The sequence below is a fragment of the Pyrus communis genome, chromosome 5 (assembly GCF_041283825.1).
Source record: "Pyrus communis isolate YQ-2024b chromosome 5, ASM4128382v1, whole genome shotgun sequence".
Classification (NCBI taxonomy): domain Eukaryota; kingdom Viridiplantae; phylum Streptophyta; class Magnoliopsida; order Rosales; family Rosaceae; genus Pyrus; species Pyrus communis.
In genome coordinates, this window is record NC_142569.1 from 6,377,616 (window position 1) to 6,387,236 (window position 9,621).

A 9,621-nucleotide genomic window follows, 5' to 3' on the forward strand; every position below is an offset into this window, starting at 1 on the left:
GGTTGTTCCTACTTTTTTTAATTAGGTTCCTTCGTGGTTCTGATGGATTAAAGTTTTAGATCAAACACCAGCTAAAATTTATTATATAGCTTTTTACCTATTAATTGGTGCTTCGGTTGAACCTGATGCAGGATTTCTTGCACTCTGTCATGATCAGAACCTCACCTTCAATTGAGTATGCCTACATGCATTTTGACAACACTCCAGTTGTTATTGGAGCATTTAATATGAGCATATTATGCAGCTGTAGGACAAGTTGCTTCTAATAGAGAAGGTTTTAACGGCTAATGGAGATACCGAGAAGATGTGATTGAACAAAGATAAAGTTCCCAACAATATTGTTGTCTTGCCTATTGTTTTGAAGAGAGCACAAGAGTGTCTTTCAAATATTGACAAACTAGACCCTCAAAACAGAATCATATGTTAGGACATGCAAATACATGTTTTTTAATCTATCAAGATAGAGAGTAATATTTTTCTTAGTTTTATTCTAGGCGTTTGTTAAACATGACCAATGTGTGAGACGCCTATATATTGTGCGCATGTTTAATAAAACCTCTCACACATAGTATATAGCCAATTAAAAGAGAACTGAATGTATTTATAAATCAAATAAAATAGAAATGTAGAAAAAATGAAGGACATGTAGAACACAAAAAAACCTATATTAAATAAGGCAGCATAAATAGTTCATTAGCATACCTTCATAGCTTTTGTTTCACATGTAGACAACACTTTGATAGAGAAACAAAGGAAAACCTCAAATTACACGAATTACGTATTTTTTCATAACAAGTTTTTAGAACGTGCATAATAAAGAAAAGATCTCTCCCTTGCACGATGCATTAAAAATATATCTTGACAATTACAATAAGAAACAACTAACACAATGAAAATTTGAAGCATCAACCAGGACAATTATATGTGGCATTTACCTTCCAGATCATGTCTTCAGTCATGGACAATTATATGTGGCTTTATCGAGAGGGGTCTCAAAGTCAACCACAACCGTGTTAGTAAAAAATGACTCTATAGTAGGCCAACAAGGTGTATTTACATGGAATGTAGTATACAAAGAAGTCTTGCTTCATTCCAGCTAATTATGGTGACACCTAATAGGTAACAATTTTATTAACGATAACCTTTTAGTATGCATTCCTTGCTTATCAATTAACTCTTTCTATTTTATTTTTAATTTTCTCACCATCATTTGTAGATTGGCAATGAAAATTTGAAGCATCAATCATGAACAAATGGGTGGAAATTGCAGCATTGATGTCAATATGTAAACTTTCTTTTCAAAAGAAACAGTGACGTATAGACTTTATGGGTATTGTGAATAATGTACATATTGTGATGTAGGTTTTAAATTTTGACATTTAAGTTGTTTCGTATTTTGCTACGAGTACTTAATGTTTTCATCTACTCTTTTTTTTTTTTTTTTTAATTTACATATACTTGCTATTGTTCATGGGCTTTAGGTAGGAACTTGCATCTAAAATCGTATGTTGTTTGATAAGTGCATGAATAACATTTAAATCATTACTTTACACAAAGTAAAAACGAAAAACATGATAAATTTTTAGGACGTGCATAATAAAAAATAAAAAAAAGTTCCTCTTTGCACAATACATTTAAAGTATATCTTAACAATTACAATGGGAAAAACAAACACAATACACCTTTAGGCCCGCGTAGCGCCCGTGATGCAAAAATGCCTCTCGCACGCACGCATTGACTGCCTAGCACTCTTGTAAAGTCTTATATTTAAAGTGTAATGCTAGGAAGATGAAATTTATAAATAAATGATATATCATTAATAATAATGAATACGTTTATTAACGCTTAAGTAATAAATGAACCATCAATTTCCATATCTTTTAGTTTCTAAAATTTTGTCTAAAAATTTAGTTTCTTTAACATTATACAAATGTAAAACAAAAATATTATTTTTATCATCGACCTTATCTTTATTAAAGAAATGATATAAAATATAGTATAAATAGATAATAAATACTAGCCTCTCTGCACGCACTAACGTGCGTGCGAGAGGCATTTTTGTATCACGGGCGCTACGCGCCCCTAAAGGTGTATTGTGTTAGTTTTTCCTATTGTAATTGTCAAGATATACTTTAAATGTATTGTGCAAAGAGGAACTTTTTTTATCATGCACGTCCTAAAAAGTTATCATGTTTTTCGTTTTTACTTTGTGTAAAGTAATGATTTAAATGTTATTCATGCACTTATCAAACAACATACGATTTTAGATGCAAGTTCCTACCTAAAGCCTATGAACAATAGCAAGTATATGTAAATAAATAAAAAATTAGTAGATGAAAACAGTAAGTACTCGTAGCAAAATACAAAACAATTTAAATGTCAAAATATAAATCCTACATAACAATATGTACATTATTCACATTACTCATAGAGTCTATATGTCACTGTGTCTTTTGAAAAGAAAGTTTACATATTGACATCAATGCTGCAATTTCCACCCATTTGTTCATGATTGATGCTTCAAATTTTCATTGCCAATCTACAAACGATAGTGAGAAAATTAAAAATCAAATAAAAATAGTTAATTGATAAGTGAGAAATGCATAATGAAAGGTTATCGTTAATAAAGCTGTTACCTATTAGGAATCACCATAATTAGCTGGAATGAAGCAAGACTTCTTTGTATACTACATTCCGTGTAAATACACCTTGTTGGCCTACTATGGAGCCACTTTTTACTAACACGGTTGTGGTTGACTTTGAGACCCCCCTCGATAAAGCCACATATAATTGTCCATGGCTGAAGACATGATCTGGAAGGTAAATGCCTACATGTGGTATTGTCTGACCTTGAGATTTGTTTATAGTGATAGAGAAACTTAGTTTCACTGGAAATTGCTTTCTTGTAAGTTCAAATGGAAGCCCAGCAGTATCAGTACTTTTGAGAGGGATTCTTGGTAAGAAAACTCTGGATCTGGCAAATTGTCCAGTTAGAATTTCAGCATCAATAAGATTTCGGTAAGAACCACGACACAATAATCTTGTACCATTACACAATCCCAATTTCGGATCAATATTTCTTAAAAGCATGATTGGAGCACCTCTTTTCAAAGTTAACTTGTGCGGAGGCAAACCACCAAGTGAGATTGAATTCAAGAACTCTGGCTGATACAAATTCCTTGCGTCATCCTCAACTGAATCAAATGAATACATTGTCTCTTCTAAACCCGGAAACATATTGATTATCTTTTCATTCAACATATCAACGTCTTCATTTGTAGGAGTTACCACTGCCCTTTCCACCATGTAGGTTGCATCATTTATATGATCCTCTAAGTCAGGGAAGATTTTGGCAATTAATTGATTAATGGAATGCTCACTCTCCCATGGTATCACCATGCATTCAGGTAGTTTTACCATATCATCCATAATAACATCTTCATTCCCATCATCAACACGAAGTAAAAATTCTGAAAATTCACAATCATTTATGGATCTCATGTTTTGTTTGAGTTTTAAAATCTTTACTTGTGACCAAAATGATGCCTTAACAACACTTGCTTGGATTAGTTCGGACTTGGTTCCTTTCCGGATAACAGGAAGAACTTGTCGAAAATCTCCCCCAAATATCATTATCTTCCCCCCAAATGGTAAGTCAATATCTGTTAAGTCTCTGAACGTTCGATCGAGTGCTTCAAATGCATGACGATGCGTCATTGTTGCTTCATCCCAAATAATTGCCTTTGCCTTTTGTATTAGCTTTGCTAAATCAGATTGTTTACCGATCGAACACATCGATGATGCATCGAGACTAAGTGGTATCTTGAATTTAGAATGTGCTGTCCTCCCACCAGGCAATATCGTAGCTGCTATTCCAGATGATGCTGTTGCTAATACTATGTGCCCCAACCTTCTCAAGCTTGCTAACAATGCGCGATATAAGTAAGTTTTTCCAGTTCCACCGGGACCATCCACAAAAAAAGTTGCATTATCCGATCGTTGAACTGCACCCATTATTATGTTAAACGCACTTTTTTGGTCATCATTTAAGCGTTCAATTGCATCAAGATCTTGTTGTGGAATACATATGGATATTTCATCTTCAATACATCCGGTCATTCCTGAACTTGATTCATTTCCTCTTGTCATTTGGGGCAAATCAAACTCGTTTATACTCTTGTTAAATTGAACCAAAAGTATGTTCAACTCACGCAAGAGTATGTTGGTAGCAAGTGTGAGAGTTATGTTAGTCATGGAAACATAATCTTCCATCATGAATGGACAGAACTCATCCCATAACCCTCGAACACCAATTGGTGCACAATATACCAATATGGTGACGAATAATCTTCTTAAAGCCAACGACATCTGAATTGTGGAGGCCTCTAACAAACATTGTCGAATACTGTCATCTCTTTCTAACAAACCTCGTTGTTCTGCTGCCTGCTTAAATGTTGGATGCAAAACCCCATTAATTGTTCTCAAGTTTGTGAAGGATGTTGGTCCTCTAACATGATTAAGAATAATCCGAAGGTAAAATTTTTCGCCTTCAGCAGGTGAAACTGCATATATTCGCCCAATAACCTTGTTACGATTCTTTCTTTTAGACCACTTTCTTTGAGCTTGAATCCATCTGTAATGTGATGGTATCTCCATGTATAAATAATGTCGCGCTTCTGCATCCACATGATTAAGTGTAAAAAATTCAGTCAACATTGTCTTTCTTGTACTCTCATCATGTAGAATATTTGTTATGCTTTCATCGGCACGAAACTGAACTTGGTGCATATTAGGAAGATGTATTTGCATTCGCTCAACAGATGGATAAATTCGATTAATAATGAACTTGAATATTTTCCATAATGCCTCTGGTGCGCAAACCCATCTTGCATCCTGAAACTGCTTTATTTCATCGTATTGAGGGTCTGATTGCACTTCAACTGTCACTCTGTCTGGGCCTTTGTAAACATACTTATATAAGTACTTGACACTTTTTATGCTTGCGCAAATTTCGACATTGATGTGACAATCATACCTTAACAGCAACCATGGATTATATGGAATGACCCAACTATTATCAACCATTATGTTTCCTTGTCGATTAAGTGAGACGGGCAATCGATTTCCTCGCCTTTGATAAATTGGATACGAATCATTCCCTTGAACGGTGACTGGTGCAAATGGTTTGGGAAACTTTCTCTTACAACTCCCATTTTTCATACATGGAGATAGATGATTATGAATCCCACACGGGCCATGAATCATATGCTTTAACACCACATTATAAAGTTGAGGCTCTACATCTTCATTTGGTATTTCAACTCTAACAATTCGGTCATACTCATCTGGGTTATTGATCTTATCATTTTCATCTAACACAACCAGCATATGCACATATGGAAGACCACGTTTCTGAAACTCAATAACGTATGCGTAAGCAACAACACTGCCCAATACCCCCTTTTCAATGATGTCTTCTTTTAGTTGCTCAAGTTTTGCACGAAATACTCTAGTGAGTAAGTCAGGGCGATCTTGTGGAGTTTGTCCAGCGAGTAATTCGCTTTTGATTTCTTCCCAACTTGGGTTACATGTCATGGTAATAAAAAGATCTGGCTTTCCGAATCTTTGAACCAAAGTCATTGCGTCTTGATATCGTTGGTACATGTCACGTGGGCTTCCAACAAATGATGATGGTAAAATAATTCTACGCCCGATGCTACCTAATAATATTTTATTTTCAATTAGCTGTATATATTTTACACACTTTAAACAAAGTTATATTTCTAAATAACGATGACTGAAACGATATATATACCTGCATTGTGTTGACTTGCATTTAGAGAGTCTTCAAGTCCTTTGTAGAGATCCGCTCTAACTGTGGCTTGATTAGAACGCAACCATCTAAGTTTTTGTGATTCAATTTTAATGTAGTTATCTACAGCATATTGTTGCAAGAGACGTCCACCTCGAAGCAAAAGTGATGATCCATTATGGCGTATCTACAAAAGCAAATTTCATATATTGCTTTTAATATAGGAATCATCATTCATCTATATATACCGGGAAGTAAATTATGTTATTAGTACAAACCTGTAACATATAAGCATAATAGTCGCAACATGTTATTGCTCTTCCACCATCATCACGACTGTTAACATCTCATCCATAGGTACCGTAAGGCAACAATAGTGGATATTGTAAGGGATCATAAAATCCAACATAGTCTCGGACGTGAGAAAGTCTTCCACTAATTGTCTCCACCACGATATCCCTTCCATTTGCAATTGTGGCATTATCTCCATCTATTATAATTGCCGCAACTTGTGATGCTGATGGTAGACTATACTGACGCCGATCTATTGGTTGCTCTTTTAGGATCAACTTGCAATTCGGCAAATCTTGGCGTTGTCCGAGGCTTCGCAATGTATGAACAAAAGGATTATGGTTGTTCAACATATGTTGTATCTTTTCAACCACACGTCTATCTAAAACTTCACTTTCACACATTCGGTTTTCAACTTCATGCTCAGTGTCATATATATAAGCTTGTAAAAATCGCGGTCTGTTCCCTTCATTTGGTAAAAGTCCACCAATCTTATGATATAATGCACCTTGAGCACGAAATGTGTAAATCCCACGACCACCAATATTAATTCTTTCATCCACGTGTACTCCCATTGAAGTGAATGCAAATGCATGATTGTAAGCTCGAATATTTTGCCTGAAGTGTCTACCCTCATTTGTTTGGTCAGAGAAAAGAGCAACCATTTCTGGTGGGGATTGTATTGGGGGTAAAACAATTCTTCCTTTCAAGCAACACATATTCAAAGTTTCTCGAGCAAACAATCGTGCATAGCAGTACGGACATGTGGTTGGAGCAGATAATTGGCAACCTAGGATACCCCGATTCTCATTATAATTTCTAGCACAATTGTGGTTTCTTCTTCCTCTGGTTTGGCGCACATGACAATTGGTTCTATTTGCATATTCTTCTTCTGATATTTTTACATGAATATCCAACATTCAGTATAACAATTTTCTTTGTAACTAATCACATATCTATATAAAGATAAAATTATATACTAAGCTCACCATTGTGGGGAGGAATTGAGAGCATCCCATAAGATATTTGTGACCTATTTGAATGTGCCAACTGTCCCATATGAGTACGCATTCTAGTAGAAGTTTGGTCATCATGATTTGTGATATCTGACAAAACCCTTGAATTCGCGCTTTCATGCTCAATTTGTTCTAATAAATAGACCACATTATAATACGATTAGTTAAAAATTTTGTCTTTAATATTTAATATATTTAGTTGTGAGTCTAATATTTCGTAAGACTACCACTAAAAATAACTACAACATTGAGATCAATATGAAAGTATCGAAGAAAAGAATACAATGAGATTTCAATTAACTAAATTTTGTTCTTAAAAAATAACCAAATTTTTTAAGTGTGAAACAAATAGAAATAAAGAAATTGAAATAAATACCAGGAATTTGTTGTTCTATATTACTGGGGTCGACCTCAACATCATAGTTAGCCAACTGAACCCGTTCTTGTATATTATTGGGACCTACTTGTTGCATAGTTAAAAGAAAAATTAGAAATTAGATTTTTTTTTTTTTTGCATTAGTATGAGTTAAAGAAAAAGAAATATGAAATAAATACCAGGAATTTCTTGTTGTATGTTACTGGGGGATGTCATAGTATGATCATCATATAGAGTTGGAATTTGTTGTCTTTTTTCTTGTGCTATTAAACGTCGTCGAGCTAGATATCTTTGATGTTCTTCAGGACTCAATGATTGACGCCATTGTCTTGCACGACTTTGGCCACGCTCCATGGAAAAATTTATCTAAAAAATTAAAAAATAAATGAACCTAAATTGAATACAAATTCTGTTACATTCCATAAATACGAAAAAGTCTACGTAGATGCCTATGAACAGAAGAAGAAAAAACATTTATCTACACATCACTATAATACAAAAGAACAAAATAAAATGATCACAAAATACTTTTGAAGTGTAATAGGTATTAGTGCAACGAAATGACGGGCCTATATACACTTCTCGGTTGGTGTTAGGACTTGGATATGATTTAGCTTTCATGTTTTTTTCTTTTATAAATTAGCATTGTTTATAGAGTTATAATTTTTATGTCAACTGGATGAGTAGAATTTTAAACTTTTTTAATACCCCTAAACCCTATCATAAATGACGGATGTGGGTTGGACATAATATAAAAAGTTTTTAGAAATGTGTAACCCGTAATAAGAGAACGTGGGTTGTACATGAATATGACAGTTGCCGTTTGTTTGGATAGTTGGATAGTGCTTATATCAAAAATCGAAGTGATGTTTTCATCGTCCATTTTTTTAATGTAAGGGGCCACATTCATTGATGAAATTTAGGATGAAGCTTTGAGGGAGGGTTTGATTCATCCAACGAATAAAAACAATCTTGGCTAAGAGTGTAGAAAAAGTATATCTCACGTAAGCATCTCCTATGTGTGTTGTGTTTCATTTCACTATGTTACCCCTATTATAAGCAGTTACTTTTGTGTTGTCTTTTTTATTGAATGAGTACTTAATGTTGTCATCTACTATTTTTTATTTATTTACATATACTTGCTATTGTTCATGGTCTTTAAGTAGGAACTTGCATCTAAAATCATATGTTGTTTGATAAGTGCATGAATAACATTTAAATCATTACTTTACACAAAGTAAAAACGAAAAACATGATAACTTTTTAGGACGTGCATGATAAAAAAAAAAAATAGTTCCTCTTTGCACAATACATTTAAAGTATATCTTGACAATTACAATGGGAAAAATAGGAAAAGTACCAACTAACAAAACCGAAGGGAGCTAATGTATTTACCCTCTTTTCTTTTTTTATATTTACTGTAACTTTTATTTTGAACAATACTGTAACTTTTTTAATTCCAGTGTTTTTTTTTATAATTTGTTTTTTACACATGTGGTAAAGATGATTTTTTTAATTTGTGTTCTTAAATTGCCAACTACTGCGTATCAAATTGTGAGGGTTGGTTAAGCACGTTCATGTTTTTCTTTCAAGTTTTTTGTTTTCATTCCAACATTATTTTAAATTTTCTTATGTTTAATTTTTACTGTAACTTTTTTAATTTTAGGTTTTTGTATTTATATTCGTTTTTTACATATATAGTAAAAAAAAAATTTAATTTGTGTTTTTCCATTAAAGTTTTCATATTTGCTTTTTTTTTTGTATTTATATTCATTTTTTACATATATAGTAAAAAAAAAAAAAAAATTTGTGTTTTTCGATTAAAGTTTTCTATGTAGTTATTTTATTTTGTTTTTTTACCAATTTGTCCTAGTTTTTTGAAATTTTTTAGGTTTGATAGTGAAGAAAACACAGAGACATTTTTGACATTTTAAAATGCTTCACCTATTTGGGCTTCTCCCTTTATATAGATAGAAGATATAGAAGATTTATATATATAGATTAACGCAAAAATGGTTTCCGTGCCAAATGTTTACACAAAACATCTTAAAAATATCTTAAAGATGGTTTCCGAACCAAATTTTTGCATTAAGATATTTTGGGATCTTATCTATTGTTAAGATGTT

The 9,621-nt window shown here is 33.2% G+C and overlaps 1 long non-coding RNA gene and 1 pseudogene across 1 annotated transcript; both read right to left on the reverse strand.

The window, feature by feature from the left end:
- Positions 1 to 2,492: 2,492 nt before the first annotated feature.
- On the reverse strand, positions 2,493 to 3,343 carry LOC148696626 (uncharacterized). Its single transcript, XR_015962359.1, has 3 exons — positions 3,102 to 3,343; positions 2,637 to 2,968; positions 2,493 to 2,539 (listed from the first exon to the last, which is right to left on the reverse strand). It is a non-coding gene; the product is annotated as an uncharacterized LOC148696626 (long non-coding RNA).
- A 70-nt stretch (positions 3,344 to 3,413) lies between these two features.
- Positions 3,414 to 7,174, reverse strand: LOC148696627 (uncharacterized; annotated as a pseudogene).
- Positions 7,175 to 9,621: the final 2,447 nt, after the last annotated feature.